The sequence below is a fragment of the Squalius cephalus genome (genome assembly GCF_949319135.1).
Source record: "Squalius cephalus genome assembly, chromosome: 11".
NCBI classification, from domain to species: Eukaryota; Metazoa; Chordata; class Actinopteri; order Cypriniformes; family Leuciscidae; genus Squalius; species Squalius cephalus.
In genome coordinates this window covers 38954165-38972162 of record NC_137132.1, presented here as the reverse complement: position 1 = coordinate 38972162, position 17998 = coordinate 38954165, and positions in this window count along the sequence as shown.

The following is a 17998-nucleotide window of genomic DNA, read 5'->3' as shown; positions in this document are numbered from 1 at the left end:
CTTTTTAAAATTCACAGAATTCACAGACACACACACAAATGTTTCCAACAATATATAATATAATGAACATCAGGTTTGTTGTGCCTAGTAGGCATATAGGCTATGCGCAGTGCTGCATAAAATAATAATAACAATAACCTATAGCAGCCTATAAATCTTCCAAAAGATTTCAGTAACAACTAAGCTAGATAAAAATATATTGATTATCATATGTTACTTCAAATGTTTCCATTCGTTATGATGATATGAAATGAGATAATAGTAAAAACATGAAGCCGTTTGGTGCGTTTTGCTTTTCAAAAGCGATCGGGCTCCAATATGAAACATTATGGTTACCATATCTACGTTTGAGCAGATATCCACAAACACAGTAACAGTAAACACGGGTCTAAATATTATAATATTCACCATATATTTAGGAACAGTTCAACTGCAATGTGAAGTTTATGCAACAATAACTAACTAATAATTAAGAATTTCTTACCTTACATCTTTCTTGTCTTCAAATCGAGTTCTTCTTCTTCTGAGGTAAATCCAATGTAAGCTCAGGCGCGTCTTCCAAACTCGACGAAAAGCAGAGACTTGTGAAGTTTTTTCGTGCTTTGTTGTTGAGGTAATGAGCGCGTTCGCGTTCCATGTGGAGATTTGCATGTGAATCTCTTTTGCGTGTGTGGGCGTGGTCGAATTAAAAAATAATGAGCAAGCGTTTGAGATACTGGACATCTTGTTGGTTTTATACAAATTACTTAAACAAATTACTTAAATATTTGTTTTCAGTTTGAATCTGATCATTTAAAAGTACACACTTAAATGTTTATAAAGGTATATGGCTCATAAATGTATGACAAGTATTCGCTGAGTTTTGTTTCAGTTTATAGACGTGCTCAAGAAAAAAAAGTTCACCGCGACGGAGAGGCAGAACGCACACCCTGTTTATTTTCTTTATTTTACAAAAGCACAATGTTTTGATTTGATTGTAAGTGGACACATACAAAAGTAGAAATATCACAGATTCTTTTTTCATATTTCTTTTTTCTGTATGACCATAAATGACGGAGTAATTTAAGTTTATGTTGCTGCTATGTGAAAAAAATCCAGCAAAACGCGCGGGCGCGTTTGTCGACCTCAGAGGGTTAACTATCTCATCACTCCTGTGAACTGGAAGGGAGCCAGAGCAAATTACAGTGCCTGACATCGTACTTGCGAGTACACACACCTCTTTAATGTTAATTTTTGTGATCTCCGACTGGCGGAGTCTAACATCATTAGTGCCGAAGTGAAAAATAATCTTAGAGAATTTACGATTAGCATTAGCCAGCACTTATAAATTTGCTTTGATGTCAGACGCTCTGGCTCCCGGCAAACATGTGACTATGGTGGCTGGTGTCTCTATTTTCACGTTCCGTGTAATAGAATCGCCAATAACTAGGGCACAATCAACAGGATTCTCAGTGGGTGTTTCACTGAGAGGGGAGAATCTGTTTGATGTTGTAATCAGAACGGAAGAGCGGTGTTTTGTCCCGCGACTACAGCGTCTCACCGTCACCCAATCGCCCTGCTGCACAGGCTCTATTTCAGCCGGAACCGAACAACAGAGGTGGGACAAAGTCATTGTTATGCAAGTCACAAGTAAGTCTCAAGTCTTTGCCCTCGAGTCCCGAGTCAAGTCGAGTCAAAGATGAGGCAAGTCCCGAGTCGAGTCAAAAGTCAAAGCCAACAAGTCTCAAGTCGAGTCCAAAGTCCTACCATTTTAGTTTCGAGTCATTTCAAGTCCTCTACCACAGAAATAAAATTTATACAAATCATGTATGTCTGTAAGATTTGTATTTATTTAAACCTCTTTTTATACAATGACATTAATTAAATACAGTAAAAAACAGAAAATTTAATTTTCACAAAAAATGCTTGTATTTCAACAGCATATTGCACTACAACAATGCACAGCATGCAGCTTCAGTCCTGTATTGTATTGACCTCATATTGCAAAACAGTTTAACTTTCAAATAGACATGGGTCGTTTTAGCCTAAACCTTTTTAAACATGTCATCAATAAAATCCTCACTCCTCAAAATGATCACTTCTGAAAAACTGGACCAACCAATATAATTGGAATGCCTCCATAGAGACTGGTGTGTATGAGAGAGAGAGAGAGAGAGAGAGAGAGAGAGAGAGAGAGAGAGAGAGAGAGAGAGAGAGAGAGAAGACAGTTTAAAAGAGACAGGCGTCTATTGGGGACTCGGCTATTATTTGAAGTTTTACGGTACATCCGATAAGGTGCTTAGCATTCGTTCAAAACTTACCTTTCTTTGTGCAACTTCACTCAACTTCGTTTTTTGTCGACTACCTCGTAATTTTTATAGTCAAATGAAACTACCTTCGGTATCATTTTGCCTACTGGCGCGTTGTTGCTTGTTGCGCTTCATTGGTTGTCTTGCAATGGCCTGCTTACGCCGTTTCACACATACTCCGTGTGCAGTGCGTAAGCGGTGCGTGTTGCAGTGCGTATGCGGTGGAAGACCAGCACGCGCAATAGTGCTTTCACATATGCTGCGTTTGCAGTGCGTGATCCGCGGCTGTACCACAAATACATAGCCTACTCACTATTTGTATTTCAAATCCAGAAGTTAAGCAACTTTTATTTAAAAAAAGTTTTTTTGTCAGCATTGCGATTCTCTTTGTACACACGTATACACTCTTTAATAGACGTATTCACGTTTAAATACAATTTAAACAACGTATTATTTAATGCATTACTCTATATTAAGTTGCTCAAGCAAGTGGTAAAATATTTAACCATGCACTTATATTAAAATAGCATAGCCTACATTTTAAATTAAAACTTAAAATTGACAAAAACAGCAGACTCATACTCTTTCTTTTGCATAATTTAAATCTTTATACAATAAATCTTGCATGTCACAAAGAACTTGTTTTTCCACCTCCACGAATGAGACGAGTGTTCATTATGTTGCCTTGTTGAAATATGTATTTTCCCTTGATTTACCCCGGTCTTAACGTCTCAGCATTGCGATTCTCTTTGTAGGCTACACATATACACTCTTTAATAGACGTATGCACGTTTAAACACAATTTAAACAACGTAGGCCTATTATTCAATGCATTACTTCTACTTATATTAAGTTCCTAAAGCAAGTGGTCAAATATTTAACCATGTAGGCTACTTATATAAAAAACAGCCGACTCTCATGCCTTTTCTTTTATATTTAAATTAATACAATAAATCTCGCATGTCACAAGGAATATGTTTTTCCACCTCCACGAATTAGAGTGTCGTTCATTATGTAGCCTTGTTGAGGTAAATTGTAGTTTTCCTTGCTTTCCCTGGTCTTAAAGTGAAAATAGTATTTAATTAAATACATTTATGGTGAGATTACTACATATTATTTAATTAATCGCATTTATGGTGAAATTACTACATTTTTAGGTCAATCTGTGTTCATTTTGACCACGAAACATGCGCTGTCACTTTAACCCTCTGGGGACCAAGGTGTTTTTGGGGCCCTTGAGATGTTCTGACATGCCTTGACATTTGTGCTTTTTTCAGTTATTTATAAACATGTTAATGGCAAAGGTGTAAATTCACTCTATATAGCACAAACAGGGCTACCATAATATGCGAGCAACTTGTATGTAGATGTTTGTATTTTTAAGAGAATAATGTTTATGCGTGGTTATTGGAAAAAATAAAAATGAAAGTTGCTGAATTAAGACCACAAAACACATATTAAATATGTGTCCACAAGACTTTTGACTAATGGATGTGGTCCCTTTGAGTTCTAGCTTCAAAATTATATGAAAATAGTCTTGCTTTATCGTTCACAAAAAAAAATACATTGATTTAAATGGTGTAAAACAGGTTTTGCTTGGAAAGCCAATATGCGAGGGGGAGGAGCAGTTTACACCTGAGATTACAGTGTCCCACCCACTCTGCATAATGACTCTGCCTAATGAGCCATTCTTTCAGGTGTGACACTGACTGAGCCACAATGCAAGGACAAAGGATGTATTTAGAAGAAGACTTATATTGACCATTTAAGATTTTGCTTACATCTCTCTTGTAAATATGTTTTGCTATTTTATTAAAAATGTTACAATTACAACAATAATTACAATTTCAACAATATTTCAAGTGTACTCTTTCTTTGTAAAAAAGAAAAAGAAAAAAGATTATAGGCCTACATTTTATCATATGTATTCATTAGTTTGAATATAGCCAACATTGGAACATCTAACATCTTAGTCTATGACTTTATTTTTGACAAATATATAAAACGTTAGATATGAGCAGAAATTGCTAAACAAAAGCTTATTTTATGTGGCAGTATATTTTACAGTAGCCTAAAAACTGTACCCAAATCTAGTCAACAAGTGACTGACTGTGACGTTGTTTTTATGAAATATTAGGGCATATAAATGCTAATTTGCAGTTTAATACGTTGCTTATACAAATACATTTTATTTCAACATATTCCAGTCGATTTTTACTCATCTCAGTAGGCTATAGCAAAACAGTTTATTCTTTCACACACAGACGCGCGATTTATATTTAGGCTAAACAGTCTTTACAAATATGTACCCTTCATTCATCTCACAGAAAGGCGAGTCATATTATAGAAATGCGATTCATCTTTTTGCGGTTTGCATAGGCCTACACTAACGTTATTCCACACTTGAGAAAAGAAAACAGCCTACCTCACTCCTCAGCGGGATCTGCTCCTCATATCAGGATATATTGTTCCTCATATCAGCACTGTTCTGAGGAATCTTTTCTCCATAAGGTAGGCTATATTATGCCTCACTCGATCGCGACGCGCTTTGTTTACAGCTGATGTGGGCGTTTCACAGATCTTCAATAGTTCTCAGAATTTGCGTTTGAATAGCACGCGCTCTCCGGGGAGTGGTCACATTACTGTGAATTAGCTCGTAATGAGGTCGACTGGAGTCGCTCTCTTTTTATACAGATTACAGAAGATGAGAATATTTGTTTTTTATATAAGTTACTTCATTTAACAGATGCGATCTCAAGCTTTATGCCCGTGGGTCTGTTTGCCTGTTTGACTGAATTTTCGCGGAGTTATAGATCATTTTCGAACGCGTTTCAAATGGGAGTTTACTGACAGTGAGAAGGCAGAAATCGCATCATGTTAATTTTTCTTTATTTGTCAAAAAGCAAAACACTTTATTTTTATTGTGAGTATACAGAAAAAAATAGAAACTGAACAGGATCGATTGATGTATTACACGAAAATGAAAGATCAAAATTAACAGAGCATTTAGTGTTTATTTTCATTGCTAAAAAAAAAAAAACGAGCAAAACGCGCGGGCGCGTTTTTGGTCCCCAGAGGGTTAATTCAGCGTTTGCAGCACAGCAGAAATAAACTCGGTGCGGAAACGATCGCGGCACTGCTGTATACGCACCGTACCTGGAACGGATCGACGGACTTCAACCGCGTGCAGTGTGAAAGCTCTAACCTGTTAACATGGGTACGGAAAAAAATACGCACCGCTGGCGCATACGCACTGCAAACGGAGTATGTGTGAAACGGGCGTTAGATGCTGTCGAATCAAAACAACGTGGGACTACAGTGATTGGATGCCGTGCAGGCAGCGCGCGCGCTCTCTGCATGCATACAGGTGGTGCACATTTTTTTCACAGATGCAGATAAACTGAGAGCGGCGCGGCCGTGTGGACATTTTTTTCCCCAGTTTTCATGGGAAGTAGCAAGTCTTCTCGAGTCAAAAGGCGCAAGTCCAAGTGAAGTCACGAGTCATTGATGTTAAAGTCCAAGTCGAGTTGCAAGTCTTTGTACATTTTGTCGAGTCGAGTCTGAAGTCATCAAATTCATGACTCGAGTCTGACTCGAGTCCAAGTCACATGACTCGAGTCCACACCTCTGCCGAACAATGTACAGAGTTCACTAAGCTAGTCGCATCCAAAGCAGTATCTAAAGCCCTTCCACTCTTACAATTAACCTCGATTAAAGTTTGGATGCGTGTCTCTAGTTCTGAAATCTTCCCCGTCAGCTTTACTATCTCCCTGCATTTATCACATGTAAATCCTGTGCTGACAGAGAAGGCTATGCTATACATTTTACATGAAGTGCAGATGACAATAAAAGGAGAAGATGACATGACTTACCATGTTTGTTGACTGATACTCACCACAGTTTTTTGATGAACACGTAAAAAGGCACGAGAGAAAAAAAATAAAATTAAAAAATTAAAAATAAAGAGCGCACGGAAGGCGCGAGCGCGCTAGAGAATAAATAAATAAATAAAAAGCGCACGGATGGCACGCTAACAGGCTAGTGAATTTCAAGCGTGTTGTGCTAGCAATAAAGATTTAGATTGAAGCTAGCGATGTCAGGTTAATGTGTGGTGTTGATTAAGTTATATTTAGCAGTATAAATAACAAGGAATGATAATAAATAATGATTAAAACAGAAAGATACGAAGCTTACAGACGCAAACCAATGCAACGCAGCAGCAGAGCAGCAGGGCAGACAGGAGCAATCGAGCAGACAGGAGCAATCGAGATCACAGTGGACCATATAAAGCACAGTGGACCAAAGTCCTCTTTTCTGATGAGAGCAAATTTTGCATCTCATTTGGAAACCAAGGTCCCAGAGTCTGGAGGAAGAATGGAGAGGCACACAATCCAAGATGCTTGAAGTCCAGTGTGAAGTTTCCACAGTCTGTGTTGGTTTGGGGAGCCATGTCATCGGCTGGTGTTGGTCCACTGTGCTGTCCACTCAACGCAGCCGTCTACCAGGACATTTCCAGAGCACTTCATGCTTCCTTCAGCAGACAAGCTTTATGGAGATGCTGACTTCATTTTCCAGCAGGATTTGCACCTGCCCACACTGCCAAAATAACCAAAACCTGGTTCAATGACCATGGTATCACTGTGTAATTACTGTGTGATTTCATGTAATATTCTAATTTTCTGGGATTTTGATTTTGTGGGTTTCATAAGCTGTAAGCTGTAATTTTGTAATCATCAAAATTATAACTAATAAATGCTTGAAATATCTCACTTTGCATGTAATGAGTCTATATAATATATTAGTTTCACCTGTTGAGTTGAATTCTTGAAATAAATCAACTTTTTGATGATATTCTAATTTTATGACCAGCACCTGTATATAGGGCCCTATTTTAACGATCTGAAACGCAAGTAACTTTGTGGGCGGGTCTCAGGCGCTGTTGCTATTATACCGGCGGGATAAATGACTCTTGCGCCTGACGCAAATCTAAAATGTGTTGGTCTGAAGTAGCTTCATTACTCATAGGTGTGGTTTGGGCGTAACGTGAAATAAACCAGAGCGACATCTCACATTTCCTTTAAGAGCAGGCGCGCTTGTTCCATGGCGGATTGCTGTTATAACGGCGGATTTGCCAGGAGCGGTTCACAGCCGAGGAGACCGGCGTTCTCGTCAGGGCCGTAAAACACAGAGAAGTGACATTGGGGATGGAGAAACACACCCAGATTAGCTTCGGTTAAACAGGCGTATGATAATTTGGGTAAATGTGTAAGCTAGATTTATGCCTATCTTCACATCTTCATGGACACAACAATGATTTCCCTCGTGTGGAATATTTTTCCTTGTAATAATGTATGGTTTACAAAAATGAAAACTGCTGCTTCTGTGTAGATGAGAGAATCAAAGTGTATGTGCGTTGTGCACGAGCTACATTATGGCCAAGCATGCACCCTTAAAATAGCATATGAATAACATGCGCAACGCGCCACTGACTTTAGTGGCGGAACTGTTTTCTGAAACTGCAAAATAGCACCAGGGAACGTTTGCGCCAGAACACGCCTCCTCTTTTCGCTGAAGTATCCTGTCGAGTATCCTCACAAGAACAGTCTTAAATGAGTTAAATAAAATCTTAAATGAAAGTAAAGAGTAGTGAGAGAATGGGATGTGTGAGATCGTCAGCAGCGGCTGGTCCTAAAGTGGCAGCAGCTAATTCTCTCTGTCAGTAAAGTTAACCAAAGGACAAAGAAAACAGAGAAAATTACTAACTGCTCTTGACTAAAGAATGCGTGTAGCTTTAATAAGGATTTATCTATATTTAGTTTATAATTTATGCAGTGCGGAATGTTTTGATAACCTTATTCAATTTCTGTATATTTCATACCTGTTAGACAGGAAAGACACAGGTAAATATGACATTTATAATGGGTTTATGTAAGGTTTGTTTTAAGTTCACTTAAATTAAAAGTTGTTATATTTTTTTGAAGCCTAATAAATATTTAATAACTAAAAACTAATAAATAAATATTTAAAATCTGGGGGGATAATCATTTTCATTTTTTCTTAGAAGCCTATAATAAATAATAGTTTAGCATCCAAATAAATCGCGAATATGGAAAAAAATGTATTCGAATGAGAGAGTTACATGAGCCCAACGCTGCTTACTTTCACTTTTGCTTTAAATTATTTCGTTTTGGCTTGTTTTCATTCTTGTTCTGTTCTGAATATCATAAAATTTAAAGGATTTGTTGTGGAATATTTTTAGTGTATTTTTTAAGCATACAGCAAACGATAGTAGGCTATTAATTGGTTAAAATTCTTATAATGGTTAATGGTTAACCTGTTAATTAGCATCCCTGTAGCTTTAGCTAGATCAAAAGAGTGCAGAATCAACTTTGCGTTGCGATCGCGTCACGGATAAGCCACTGCACGTGCATCATCAAAAGCGGTTGTTAAGAAAAGTGCTGAGCTGAATTTTTGTGCCAGCTGTGCACAACAGAGCACTTTTAAATGAGAATAAAGTCTAATGCGCCTTTAGCCCCATTGTATTCTGTATGCTTGGCTTAAGAATAGGCCTATATAGGCCTATGGGTCGCGTCAATTAAAAAAAAAAAAGGGTCGCTCTTGAAAAAGTTTGAAAACCACTGCACTAGAGTACCATAGCGCCTCTGGTGGTGTGTAGTAGTAGTACACTCAGTGCGAAAGAACATGGCAACAGGTCTGAGCCTGTTACAAGACAAAGAAGTGGATGACAAAGAAGTTATATGCTCTCTGATCATAAGCCTATTTTATTTTCCATGTCTCTTCCTAGTCTTCCTCATGTCTCTACTAAAACGACGTCTATGTCCAGGGTCTACTCTCTTCAGTTCAGTGAAAGTTTTAGTCAGTGTTTTTTTTAATCTTGTTCTCATCTACTCCTGGACTCTCCGTTAGCTGACCTGGACGCGGATGAACACCTGAGTTTGTTAAATAGCGTTTGGCTTGATGTATTGAATGAGACTGTTCCTTTAAGGCCTCTTAAGCACAAAGATAAATCTGAACTGTGGCATACCGCTGAGACTCGGGTGCTAAGGCAAGCTTGTAGAAAGGCTGAGCGTAAATGGAAGAAGGATAATCTCTACATTTCACTACAGTTGTTTAAAGACAGTTTACTGGCTTATCAGAGAGCCGCCAAATCGGCTAAGGCAACCTATTTTTCAAACTTAATGTTACATAATCACTCTAGACCTAAAGTCCTATTTTTCGTTATTAATTCTGTTGTTAATCCTCCAGTCAATACTCTGTCTGTTGCCTCTGCTGCTCTTTCTGAAAGCTTCTTGAGGTTTTTTAAGGATAAAGCAGTTCATTTAGGACTGGTAACTCATATTCCCTCTATTGAGCTGCCTGTCCCTCCACAGTTGTCTATATCCTGGGATGTCTCTGAACCTGTCTCCCTTCTGGCACTCAGTGACACTATTGCCAAGTTGAAACCTTCCTTTTCTTCATATGAAGATATTCACCCTAGGTATTTAAAGCAAATTGTTGACTCGGTTGGACCGGGTCTAATGTCGTTTTTAAATAAGTGTCTTTTAACTGGGGTGGTTTCTGCTTATCTGAAAGTGGCAACTGTCATACCTCTCCTCAAGAAGCCCTCACTCGATCTGTCTATTCTAAAAAATTATCGCCCTATCTCTGTTTTACCATTTATTTCCAAGGTTTTGGAAAAGATTGTGTTTTTTCAACTTCAGTCCTTCCTTGCTGTAAATACTCTGTTTGAGCACTTTCAATCTGGTTTTAAAACTGCACACAGTACTGAATCTGCCCTTCTGAGAGTGTTAAACGACATTTATTTGGCAACTGATATGGGTAACTCTGTGGTCCTCGTTCTATTAGATCTATCATCTGCTTTTGACACCGTTAACCGTTCGGTATTAATTAATAGACTGAAATCTTGTGTGGGTCTCTCTGGCACAGTTCTAAAGTGCTTCCAGTCATTTTTATCTGACAGGAAATTTGTGGTTAGGACAGGAGAATTTTTATCTTCCACTGCTTCTCTCCCCTGTGGCCTTCCGCAAGGCTCGATTTTGGCCCCCTCTCTATTTTCATTATATATGCTACCTCTGGGATCTATTTTTAGAAAACATGGGGTGTTATATCACTTTTACGCCGATGATACTCAGATCTATTTGCCTTTTAAGAAAAATTATCCACTGGCCATGACTGCTCTTTCGTCTTGTTTAGATGAGGTTAAATCCTGGTTATCTCAAAAAAATGTATCCTGAAATAAGGAGAAAACTGAAGTAATTGTTTTTTGGCCCTTCTGAAAATACGAAAGCATTTAATCTGGATTTGGGATCACTATCAGCTTTTAGGTCCCCGCAGGTATGGAATCTGGGCGTTATCCTGGATGACTCTCTAAAATTTGACAAACAAATTTCTTCAGTAGTTGGGTCCAGTTTTCATCAGCTCCATATACTTGCAAAAATTAAACATTTCCTTACTGATAAGACTTTGGAGGTGGCTGTGCATGCTTTTATTACGTCATGTCTTGACTATTGTAATTCGTTATACTGTGGCATTTCTAAGGCCCAAATTGCCCGTCTCCAGTTGATTCAAAATGCTGCCTCAAGATTTCTTCTGAAAAAGAAAAAAGGGATCACGCCACTCCACTTTTAAAGGCCCTTCATTGGCTGCCAGTGCAATTTAGAATACATTTTAAAATTCTATTATTTGTTTTTAAATCATTGCATCAATTTTCTTTGGCATATTAGGTTTTTATTACTGCCTAATATAATTTTGTTGTAGTTCTTTTTTTTTTCTTTTTTTTTATCTGTCTGTTTGTTTTAATTATATTATAATGCTTTTCTTTTGATGTGAAGCACTTTGGTCAGTCTGTGGCTGTTTTAAATGTGCTATATAAATAAAGTAAACTTAAACTTAAACTTAAACTATGACGTCACTACAGACGCTCTTTTATACTCAGGTGCACCTGTAGTGATCTGGTTCAATCTGTATCAAAATCAACGACTAAATTCATGCTAGTCAGGATTTAAGTCTACATAAGCATATACAACTCACAGATAGTCACAGATTTTGTGCAGATACTTTCAGTGGGAAACAGTTAACATTCGTGTTATATTAGAGGTGGTTTGTGGCATCATTCATAATGAATTAATGCTGATGGGAAATGAGGAAATGTGCAATCATACTGAGTCTCTTACTAACAAGCTTTTGAAAATTGAGGACAAAATCACTCACATCCACTCAATAGGGAAGTGTTTTCTAATGGAAGAAACCAAATCAATTATGATACTCAGAAGAAGTGCTTCAAGTTAAATCCTTCATGACTGACACTTTAAAGAATGCATGAAAACTCTATTGTTTATTATTTTAGCTATTATAATCTTCTAAGTCATCATATGTGAAATATATGCATCACATCACTTTTATGTTCACTATCAACATGTGGATGAAAGTGTTCATTAACTGTCATTATTTACCATTAAGCTAAGATGATGTTTGATTGTTCCTCAAGTGTACCGTACTGTGGAAAAGTCTAATGTTCACAATACTTGAACATGAATTAGCTTTTCACCAATATTACAGGTGCCACAGAATGGAAAACTGTATTTGCCTTGGCATAGTTGAATAATAAGAGTTCTGGACATGGACCTGACATACCGTGAGCCTCAAACTCCATTGTTTCCTCCTTCATACTGTATGTAAATCTATGTAAAACGGGCAAATCCCAGCATAACACCGACTGTGACGTTGCAGTCGAGATCATTAATATTTACGCCCCCAATATTGTCATATATTATGTTAGTTTGCTCTGCCAGTTTTTCTAACCTGGGACAATATCAAGCAGGTTTCGCTCAGCGTTTGATACTGAAGAAGGGGGCAGTTGTCGGGTAGTATTATAATGTGGCCTATCTTCATCAACAACACATAACTCAGGAGCTAACTAGGTTAGTTTGGTTTCTTACAGATAGCTCACTCGCTCCTTCTAGCGAACACAACCTTCACCGCTTCAGTTGAAACGGCATCTAGTCAATTTGTTAAAATATTGTGTTGTTTGCGAACTGAAGTATGATTATTTTGCATGTTTGTATTTCAGAGTACATCACAGCTCCTGCGTACAAATCTGTGAAACAGCCAATCAGAGCAGAGCTCAACATTATTATTCATGAGCCTTCCAAATAAGAAAATAACAGCCCATTCATTCCAGGGACAAATCCTAGGGTTGAAAATGAACATGTAAAACCATATCTGGAGGATTTTTGCCCTTACCTAAGCCACATGCATACATGTAGATATCAGAGAATTTAAAATATTGAATCAATGCATTATATGGCCCCTTTAACACAACTGTAACGATGTACGCAGGGAAGCTGAAGCCAGAAGACTCTTTCTCACAAAACACTAATAAGTTTAATTATATTTCAAAAGACAGACAGACAGACACATCTAAACATAACAGAGACTGGACCAAGAGTGAAGGCAAGGGTGAGGCTTAAATAACACACTGAAACAAGCTCCTAAAATGACACACAGCTGAAACCAAAGAACTAATAATGACGTAACCATGGAAACTGAACATTGAACACAGAGGAAGTGCATGCAGGTGAGGGCCAGAGAGGATGATGGGAAATGTAGTGGAACGCACATTTTGTAATTAACTAGAAAAATGCATTTCCGGAGGAACTGCAAAGTGTGCTTGCTCGGGTGCAGTGCACTAACGTTAGCAGGTAGTGGATAGATGCGAGATGCGAGAAAAAATGCGAGAATGCGAGAAAAAAGATGTCAAACTGTCTTTTATTTTCGAATTTAATTCCTCAATCAGTGCTGGACCGGCATTTTCTGTCTTCTGCTGAGCCCTGGCCGTAGACAGATCATATGTTTCACGCTGTCAATGCAGTGGTCTGCGTTGCGCTGATCTTATTCACACTATTGAGTGTAGGTGCAGCATTCTAACATTGAGTCATAATGAGCTGTTTGTGAAGAAATTATCCGCTTCCAAATTATGTCATTTTAATCACGAAATTAAAACATTAAAAAACAATTTGCTCTTTATGGTGTGCGAGTGATAGAGCGCGGCAGCAACGAACCATCAGCTTGCAGCGTAACAACATTGAATGCTCGGCCCAACAGCTGATCATAGCTGTACAGGGCGCCTTATTATTTTCCATCTCCATAAATATATCTAGTAGTAAAGCTAATGCAAGGGCTAGAAATCTATTAATCTTTTGCTGATACTTCCTTAGCTGTGTCTGAAACCGCTCACTCGTTCACTTGTTCACTAATCCCTAGTGAATGGCAGTTGAGTGCACTACATCAGCAAAGAATTCGGACGCTGACATAATTATCACGCGCCAAAGAGCTCGGACAATTTGTCATAAACATTACCTACCCATCTTTAATATTTCCTTTTTTTGGCTGTATGAATTGTATGCAACAATTGTATGTATGTATTTTTCACGTTTATTGCGTTATTTGATTTAAAAAAAGATAATAAAAACACTTGCTTGTCATATTTATTTACTTTTTACATTTATATGTGAAAATAAAAGAGAACAAAACACTACACAACACATTTGTTTATTCAAATATAGATATAATGGTATATATAAATAAATAACCAGGCGTCTGGTCTTATAAATGATTGTTTTCTAACTCGCGTGTACCGTTGCCATGGTGACATTTGTTTATTTTTCATTCGCGCTCTATCGCCTTATCGTGTTGGATTGTGGGAAATAGTAGTGTCTCAGCAAGTGTACATGTACACTCGAATTCAGAGAGGATTGTGGGTAAAAGTAGTGAAGAATGTAGGGAATGATGTCGTTCACTCAAAATTCGGACACCACTACAAAATGGCCAACACCCTAAATAGTGCACTATATAGTGGATAGGGAGCGATTTCAGACACAGCTCTTGTCATCATGGAGAGCGCAGTTCACGATTGCATAGCAACGACAGACGCCACAGGAGAACAAGCGGTTGTGGAAAGGAGACAGCGGCGCGCTCGCGCTTTCCACTTGTTTTTACACATCTAATGTGCGTTCCATTCGACAGGGTCCATACGCAGTGTTCACTGCTCCCCTACTCCCTGAGCACAGTATATCAGTTGAAGTGGACTTCATTGACAATAACCGCTCATTTGCAAACGTCATCAAAGAAAGTCAACGTGGTCGCGCATATTATGATATAACATAAATATATATAGGACTACATTCATATTTCAATTTTTATTATTATATTATATATTTACAATTATATTGCACTATTTTACAACTACCTAAAATAAAATCACTTTACTTCACAAACTAGCTAAGCTGCCTGCATTCACTGAGGTAAATTATAATCATCAAAAATAGTATATGTAATATTCACAACAATAACCGTTAAAAATACTGTCATTTGTATAACAATGGCGAAATGTATTACTTGCACACATACGTAAACTCCTCCATCGTTAGTTATGACCGTTCTGACTGGTGATGACGTGGTGCGCGAAATGACAGTTGGGTGTGTGATCATGGCTCTCCACTTCCTGTGAAGTGATGTATCGATGTTCCCTTATTCCCTATGCCGTGCGTAGTGCCCTTCGAACTGAACATGTTCGCTCCCTTCGGATTAGACTCTAACATAAGATGGCGGAAAACCCTGTGAAGTCCACTTCGCAGTCCACAACGCACCTCTAGAGCGACGTTGTTGATTGTTTGAGCATGTGACTGCGTGTTTCTCCTTGTTTTCTATTGTTATGCGCAGCATATTTCCCATTCGCACAAACACAGCCACAGACAATGAATTGTTTGTTCGGTTATCGAAGAAGAGCATGATGTATTTTGTATAAAGTTTTTTTGTTTTTTTTTATTAACTGCTTTGAGGATTGGAAATGCACAATTCATGCATACAAATCTGTATATATTAATAAATGAAGATGATTAAAATAGACCAATGCAAAAAACGAAATTCATGCCTGCATTTATTAAGACAAACCTGGTAAAAACGAATGCAGTATACACTGACTTGGCTGCTCTGTGAAATGTAATACAACAGTGCCACCTACTGTCTAAATGCATTAACATTAAAAGGTGAAACTCTTGCATAGACATAGGTAAATGGGTTTGTCTATTAGCCTGAAATAAAAAAAAATAAAAAAAAATCAGATCTTGTGCTTCCTCACATTGGAGTCCCGAGTTCATGTATAAAGTTTGGTTTCGATACGTGACAGAGTTCCTGAGATATGGACGACTTCCTGTTTGGCGACTACGCCGCTGATTTCGTTTGGCTGTGACGGGCAAACGCTTCCGAAAATCAAAAATCCTTCTAGTAACTTTTGTGAGGCTTGGTCCAAGGATCATGTACGTCCAGTTTCGTGAAGTTCGGACCAAATTTGTGACCTGTGAAACTTTAGTTTAGCTTTCTGTTCAATCCAATATTGCGGACAAACGACATGGACTCGTGATGTCATCTTCGCGAGCAACTTACACCGGTACTGATCGTACGTTTTAAAGTTGGAACGGTGTCTCTGTCTCAAAGGGCCTAGGCGCAGGAGCTGACCAAATAGCTGGGGGGGGGGGGGTTGCCAAATTATGTAAAATTTTGGATTTTTAAAAAAAAAAAATTATCTTGTACATCCTCACATTGGAGTCTTGAGTTAATGTACAAAGTTTGGTTTCGATACGTGATAGAGTTCCTGAAATATGAACTACTTCCTGTTTTGGCGACTACGCCGCAGATTTCATTTGGCTGTGACGGGCAAACGCTTCCGAAAATCAAAAATCCTTCTAGTAACTTTTGTGAGGCTTGGTCCAAGGATCATGTACGTCTAGTTTCGTGAAGTTCGGACTAAATTTGTGACCTGTGAAAATTTAGTTTCGCTTTCTGTTCAATCCAGTGTGGCGGACAAACGACATGGACTCGTGATGTCATCTTCGCGAGCAACTTAAACCGGTACTGACCGTACATTTTAAAGTTGGAACGGTGTCTCTGTCTCAAAGGGCCTAGGCGCAGGAGCTGGCCAAAATTTTTCTCCCAGGAATAATAATAATAAGAAGAAGAAGAAGAAGAAGAAGAAGAAAACTTAAGAAGAACAGTAAGTGTGCTGCTTTCAGCAAGCACACTTAATAATAAATCTTTAACAGAAATGCCCATTTCTCGTGTGGATACAGTTAATATGCTTTACATTTATCACTACATCAAGACATCAAGTGTCCATAATTAGAATCAGACACAGATTAGTGGAACTTTATTAAAGCGTAGCGCAGAATCAAACTAACTCAACGTTTACTGACGGATTGATGTGGAGATTCACACACATCAGTGTCTTTTTTATTTATTTATTTTATTAAGTGTGCTTGCTGAAAGCAGCACACTTACTGTTCTTCTTAAGTTTTCTTCTTCTTATTATTATTATTAAGTGTGCTTGCTGAAAGCAGCACACTTACTGTTCTTCTTAAGTTTTCTTCTTCTTCTTCTTCTTCTTATTATTATTCCCGGGAGAAAATTTTTGGCCAGCTCCTGCGCCTAGGCCCTTTGAGACAGAGACACCGTTCCAACTTTAAAACGTACGGTCAGTACCGGTTTAAGTTGCTCGCGAAGATGACATCACGAGTCCATGTCGTTTGTCCGCCACACTGGATTGAACAGAAAGCGAAACTAAATTTTCACAGGTCACAAATTTAGTCCGAACTTCACGAAACTAGACGTACATGATCCTTGGACCAAGCCTCACAAAAGTTACTAGAAGGATTTTTGATTTTCGGAAGCGTTTGCCCGTCACAGCCAAACGAAATCTGCGGCGTAGTCGCCAAAACAGGAAGTAGTTCATATTTCAGGAACTCTATCACGTATCGAAACCAAACTTTGTACATTAACTCAAGACTCCAATGTGAGGATGTACAAGATAAATTTTTTTTTTAAAAATCCAAAATTTTACATAATTTGGCAACCCCCCCCCCCAACTATTTGGCCAGCTCCTGCGCCTAGGCCCTTTGAGACAGAGACACCGTTCCAACTTTAAAACGTCCGGTCAGTACCGGTGTAAGTTGCTCGTGAAGATGACATCATGAGTCCATGCCGTTTGTCCGCAATATTGGATTGAACAGAAAGCTAAACTAAAGTTTCACAGGTCACAAATTTGGTCCGAACTTCACGAAACTGGACGTACATGATCCTTGGACCAAGCCTCACAAAAGTTACTAGAAGGATTTTTGATTTTCGGAAGCGTTTGCCCGTCACAGCCAAACGAAATCAGCGGCGTAGTCGCCAAACAGGAAGTCGTCCATATCTCAGGAACTCTGTCACGTATCGAAACCAAACTTTATACATGAACTCGGGACTCCAATGTGAGGAAGCACAAGATCTGAATTTTTTTTAATTTTTTTTTTATTTCAGGCTAATAGACAAACCCATTTACCTATGTCTATGCAAGAGTTTCACCTTTTAATGTTAATGCATTTAGACAGTAGGTGGCACTGTTGTATTACATTTCACAGAGCAGCCAAGTCAGTGTATAGACTGCATTCGTTTTTACCAGGGTTGTCTTAATAAATGCAGGCATGAATTTCGTTTTTTGCATTGGTCTATTTTAATCATCTTCATTTATTAATATATACAGATTTGTATGCATGGATTGTGCATTTCCAATCCTCAAAGCAGTTAATAAAAAAAAAAAAAAAAAAAAAAAAAAAACTTTATACAAAATACATCATGCTCTTCTTCGATAACCGAAC